This window comes from Mytilus californianus, unplaced genomic scaffold (genome assembly GCF_021869535.1).
Source record: "Mytilus californianus isolate M0D057914Y unplaced genomic scaffold, xbMytCali1.0.p SCAF_7, whole genome shotgun sequence".
Classification (NCBI taxonomy): Eukaryota; Metazoa; Mollusca; class Bivalvia; order Mytilida; family Mytilidae; genus Mytilus; species Mytilus californianus.
The window spans coordinates 6,115,832-6,122,752 of record NW_026262723.1 but is presented as its reverse complement, the minus strand read 5'-3'; positions in this window follow the sequence as shown (position 1 = coordinate 6,122,752).

The following is a 6,921-nucleotide window of genomic DNA, read 5'->3' as shown; positions in this document are numbered from 1 at the left end:
TGGTACCCACAGTTAAGGAATTAGGGGCCAAAAATAAGCATTTTTGTAACTTCCAGACATAACTTGTGTGTAAGTGTATGGATCTCTCTGACATTGTATCACAAGGTTCCATATCATAAATGGAATGCTGGGATTGATTTTGGGGGTAATTGCCTCCAAATTTTAGGAATTAGGGGCAAAAAACAAGCATTTTTCTAGTTTCATGACAATAACTTGTGTGTAAGTGTATGGATCTCTCTGATATTGTATCACAAGGTTCCATATCATAAAGGGAATGCTGGGATTGATTATGGGGGGTAATAGCCTCCAAATTTTAGGAATTAGGGGCCAAAAACAAGCATTTTTCTAGTTTCATGACAATAACTTGTGTGTAAGTGTATGGATCTTTATGAAATTGTACTACAAGGTTCCATATCTCAAAGGGAAGGCTGGAATTGATTTTGGGGGTAATTCCCTCAAAATTTTAGTAATTAGGGGCCATAAAAGGGCAAAAAAACTAGCATTTTTCTAGTTTCAGGACAATAACTTGTGTGTAAGTGTATGGATCTTAATGAAATTGTACTGCAAGGTTCCATATCACAAAGGAAAAGCTGGGTTTGAGTTTGGGGGTAATTGCCCTAAACGTTTAGGAATTTGGGGCCTAAAAGGGGCAAAAAAACAAGCATTTTTCTAGTTTCCAGACAACAACTTGTGTTCAAGTGTATGGATCTCTCTGAAATTGTACTGCAAGGTACCATACCACTAAGGGAAAGCTGGGATTGAGTTTTGGGGTGATGAATCATAAGGGGGTTCAAAAAATTGGGGGGGATTTTTTTTTTCCTATTTTTTCTTTAAAATTTTCCATTTTAAATTGGTTATTTCTGATTTATATATAAAAGCAAATAATAATGATATGGTTTGAATAGGTAAATTAAAATTTTTTAAGTTCTTAGACCACTTTCATTCTGTGTGAGAAACCTATGTTGTGTCAAATATTTAATCACAATCCAAATTCAGTGCTGTATCAAGCTTGAATGTTGTGTCCATACTTGCCCCAACTGTTCAGGGTTCGATCTCTGCGGTGGTATCAAGCTGCGCCCCAGCGGAGCATTTTATTCATAATTCAGCAACTGCTTGAAAACAAAATTGTAGTGTTAAGTACTCGCTTATGAGTACATGTAATAGGATAACTATATTTGGTAAATGGGATCATTGCAAAGTCTACATTGTCAACATTTCATGGATCAGTGATTGAGGTGAAAGTGGCATAATTAGGTCTTTCTCAAATATTATAGGCAGTAGGTCAACTATAATTGGTGTTTAGAATGATTGTATGGGGAATATGTCTGACTGGCAGGTTTCATCTGACCCTGGCATCATTTTTATGGTTCATTGGTGAATGTTGAGTTTTTATACGACCGCAAAAAGAATATTGGTATGACGTTGGCGTGAGCGTCGTCGTCCGAAGACACATTGGTTTTCACACTCTAACTTTAGTTTAAGTGAATGGATCTCTATGAAATTTTACCATAAGGTTAAATACCACAAAAGGAAGGTTGGGATTAATTTTGGGGCTTATGGTACCAACAGTTAAGGAAAAAGGGGCCAAAAATAAGCATTTTCTAGTTTCCAAACAATAACTTGTGGAACGGTGTATGGATCTCTCTGAACTTATACCACAAGTTTCCATACCACAAAGGGATGGTTAGGATTTGCTTTGGGGGGTTATGGCTCAAACCGTTTAGGAATTAGGGGATAAAACAAAGTTGTCCTGGTTCATGGACAAATACTTTAGTACAAAACATAATTTAAAGCAGTGTAAGGGAGATAAATCCAATACATCATTTGAATTATCTCCCTTACACTGCTTTTAAATTATGTATAAAGTAATGGTTATTTAACAATTAAGACAATTTAAAACAGTGTAAGGGAGGTAATCCAAATGCAACGTTTTGATTACTTCCCTTACACTGCTTTTAAATTATGTTTAAAGAAATGCATATTTATAAAGGAAGACCAGTAAAAATATCTGCAAATGTTGCATCTTTTTTTTTTTTACAAAAAAATCCATATGAAAGATTTGACACCATATTTTAAATTCTATTATAAAATAGATTAAGTTAGCACTATGGTAAATTTAAATGGGTAATTATGGTTGCAAATTCCATTGGAAATTTGAATTGAGATTATGACCATATCTCGAGGGAAAGCATTTTTGGGGGAAAAGGGGGGGGGGGGGGTAAAATGAAATTGTGGGGGATCAAATTTTTCTCATTTCAGATTTCAGAAATAAAAAAGAATTATTCTTCAAATATTATTTTTTTTCAAATTTCAAATATTGAAAAATTTCAAGAAGTAATCTTTAATTGCACAGTATGGCGCATTAGATTTGTAAAATCATTGACCACATTTATTTATTTGTTATGCCAAATCTGACCGTGTATTTAGATTTTTGATTTTGGGTCCAGTTTTCAAATTGGTCTACATTAAGGTCCAAAGGGTCCAAAATTAAACTTTAGTTTGATTTTAACAAAAATTGAATATATTGGGTTCTTTGATATGCTGAATCTAAACATGTATTTAGATTTTTGATTTTGGGCCCAGTTTTCAAGTTGGTCCAAATTGGGGTCCAGAAATAAACTTTGTTTGATTTCAACAAAAATTGAATATATGGGGTTCTTTGATATGCTGAATCTAACCATGTATTTAGATTTTTTATTTGTGGGCCCCGCTATCAAATTGGTTCATATTGAGGTCAAAAGGGTCCAAAATTAAACTTTGTTTGATTTCATCAAAAATTGAATTATTGAGGTTCTTTGATATGCCAAATCTAACCGTGTATTTAGATTTTTAATTTTGGGTCCCGTTTTTTAAATTGGTCTACATTAAGGTCCAAAGGGTCCAAAATTAAACTTATTGATTTTAACAATAATTGAATTCTTGGGGTTCTTTGATATGCTGAATCTAAACATGTGTTTAGATTTTTGATTATGGGCCCAGTTTTCAAGTTGGGGTCCAAAATTAAACTTTGTTTGATTTAATCAAAAATTGAATTCTTTGGATTCTTTGATATTCTGAATCTAACCATGTATTTAGATTTTGGTAATTGGACCATAATAGGTAAATTAAAAAAAAATAAGTTCTTAGACCACATTCATTCTGTGTCAGAAACCTATGCTGTGTCAAATATTTAATCACAATCCAAATTCAGAGCTGTATCAAGCTTGAATGTTGTGTCCATACTTGCCCCAACTGTTCAGGGTTTGACCTCTGCGGTCGTATCAAGCTGCGCCCAGCAGAGCATTTTATTGTGGTTTGATCTGCTCAGATACTATAATCAATAGATCAGCTGTATTTGGTGTTTGCAATGATTGTAAGGTGTACATGTCTGTTTGGCAGGTTTAAGTTTTCATGGTTTTGTCCATTTATCAGGTAAGCTGCATATGGATATCGCAATGCAAATTCTTATGATTTTCACCCAGTCACATTAATATAAAACCTTACAAAAATTTATAAATTTACAGTATATCTTCCACTAAAAAGTTGGAAATGAAAATAAGGAGATGTTGTATGATTGCCAATGAGACAACTATCCACCAAAGTTCAAATAAAGCAGATTTAAGCAATAAAAAAAAGTGTGCTTTAAAAAAAATCATTTTACTGTAATAGTTGTGAAAAAGGTTACCCAAGTTATTTTCAGGGCCATATTGGCCACAGAATATACCCTTCTTCTTAAACAAAAAAATCATTTTTAGCTCCCCTGGCCAAAAGTAATGGCCATCACTTGGTGCTGCTGTCAACCTTTTGTACGGCAGCAAAATTTTTGCGGTTGCCTAGTTTTTGGTTTCCAGACAATAACTGGAGTATAAGTGTATGGATCTTAAAGAGATTGTACCTAAAGGTTCCATACCACAAAAGGAAGGTTTGGATTGATTTAAGGGGTTATTGTCCTAATTGTTTAGGAATTAGGTTCCAAAAACAAGCATTTTTATTGTTTCAGGACAATTACTTGTGTATAAGTGTATGCATCTCTATGAAATTGTACCACCAGGTTCTATACCTCAGTAGGAAGGTTGGGATTGATTTTGGGGTTATGGCACAAACCGTTTTAGGAATTTTCTGATTTCCAGACAATAACTTGAGTAAAGTCTGGATTTCTATGAATTTGCACCACAAGGTTCCATACCAAAAAAGGAAGGTTGGGATTGATTTTGGGGGTTATGACCCTATCTGTTTAGGAAGAAAGGGCAAAAAAACTAGTTTTCTAATATAGAACTTTGTAAGATAGCTTATTTCTTGACCAATTTAAATGACTTTTAATTCAAAGTCTTGAGTTTTTCGGGTTCTTTAACATGCTGAATCTAACAGAGTATTTAGATTTTGAATTTTGGGCCCGTTTTTAAATTGGTCAACATTGAGGTCCAAAGGGTCCAAAATTAAACTTTGGAAGATTTCATGAAAAAAATTAAATTCTTGGGGTTCTTTGATATGCCAAATCTAACCATGTATTTAGATTTTTAATTGTGGGCCCCGTTTTCAAATTGGTCCTCATTGAGGTCCAAAATTAAACTTGTTTGATTTCATCAAAAATTGTATATATAGGGTTCTTTGATATGCTGAATCTAAACATGTATTTGGATTTTGGGCCCCGTTATCAAATTGGTCCACATTGAGGTCCAAAAATTGAATTCTTTTGGTTCCTTGATATGCCGAATCTTACCATGCATTTAGATTTTGGATATTGGACCGTAGTAGGTAAATTTCTGGAATTTCTCTGATTTTTTTTCATGTCCCCACATTGAGGAAGAAAATAAATTCAAGACCCTCGGAGGCTCCCCATAAAAAAACATTATTCGATACTTTAATACTTGATAACAAACATGCATGCATACAATTTCTGTTTATATTATTATCATTCAATAAAATATTGCATCTAGAGCTTAAAGTGCGAGAAGTTGTTGGTATACAAGTATAAAAATGAGGAGATGTGGTATAATTGCCAATGAGACAGCTATCCAGAGTTAAAATGGAAGTGGTAGTAAGCAATTATAGGCCACCGTACGACCTTCAACAATGAGAAAAACTCATACTGTATAGTCAGCTGTAAAAGGGTCAACATGAAAAATGTTAAACAATTCAAACGAGAAAACTAATGGCCTAATTTATAACAAAACAATTTACGAAAAATAAATACATGTATGACCGACCTGAACCAACTGCAACCACTTTACTACAGGCTCCTGACTTTGGACAGCCACATAAAGAATATGGCAGGGTTAAACATGTTTGTGACCGCTCAACCCTCCCTTAACCTGGGACAGCGGTGTTACAGCACAACATAAGAACATACTGTAAAATTCAGTTGCAATTTGCAACTCAAAAGATCGATAAGAGGCACTAAAACAAAAGACACAAAGCACTGAAAAAAAAGTACTTGCAGTTACTGAAATGACTTTAAATTTTTTAAAAAACAAAAAAACAATGTTAGTAGTCCTATAAAACAATATTTTAAGATTTAACTACTGTGTTAAATTGATAACCTGCTTTTAAGAATAATTATTCAAAGGCTCAATTAGTTTACATTGAATGTGTCTCAATTTACGGGCACAAATGTATGCCTGTTATGGTCTCCTTAACAATTACCATACCTTCATTTAATTTCAGCACATTGTTCATATATATCTATTTGATATAATACGTGTAATAATGATAAATAATAAATATTATTATTCAACAAATGGTGTTTAAATAGTTTTACGTATTAATGGTTTTGATGTTCTTCAAGATACTACTTCAGATTAGTAGTGCCAAAGGCGAAAAATATAGTTCAATGGTTTGTTGTTGAGAACTCGGGCTGAGAAAAGTGTTCACTTCTAAGTATTTTTAACTGCACACCTACTACTTATTACTGCCATTATACTTTGAACAATGGATGAAGAGATTCCTAGTATATGTTAGAATATAGCAAAGTACTCTCGACCAATGAAATTGTAGGATTGGATGCCTCTTAATTGTGAAGAATGAATGTAAATCATGTTCTTAGTAAGGGATTATCCCATTATTTGGGTCTATTTACAGTTCAAAACAAAGAGTTTTTATAAATGAGTTACAACTGCCCCGAAGCACATTTATCAGATTGAAAGGATATATCACACAGTGATTGAAACTGAAAAGGTTGAGTTGTGAAACAAATAAAAATCTCAAAATAAGTTGAAGTTTACTGGTGCAGTAAAATTGGTACCGTGAATGTTATTATGAAAATATTAATAACTTCAAATTACTATAAAACGGTTGGGGAGAATAGTTATTTCCAATACATGTATTCCGATAAAAAAAAACAACACAGGAATTTAATTTTGAACATTTAAAAACTTTTTAGGGCATTATTTTTGAACATTTCCCTGACATAATGAAACAGTATTTGATGTAAAAAGCCGGACCAAATTATTGGCTGTGAAATAAAATTTAGTTGTAACTCAAATGTATTAATTGATTTAAACTGTAAATAAAAAAAGGATAATTCCTCACTAAAATATTACATGATTTACATTCATACTCACAATCAGGAAACATACAATTCCTACCTTTTCTTTCTACTTTTGTGTCACATAATATCTATAACGCATTTTTTTTATTTAAATATTTCCCAAATGATAAGAAAGTCCTCACATCACTAAAACTAATCCATAAATGACATGCCGAAAAAGGAAGTCATGCATCAATTATAAACATTGCACTGACAATGAAACTAATTCTTGAATAGATCATTTGAGCCTTGAGCACTTTACAATATTCTAAGTTTGTAAGAGAATGATAATCCCTTACTTCATGATAAGTACTCGCTAACGCTCGTACTTAATCATGAAGAAAGGGATTATCATTCTCTTGCATGATTATCATTCTCTTACAAACTTAGAATATTGTAAAGTGCTCAAGGCTCAA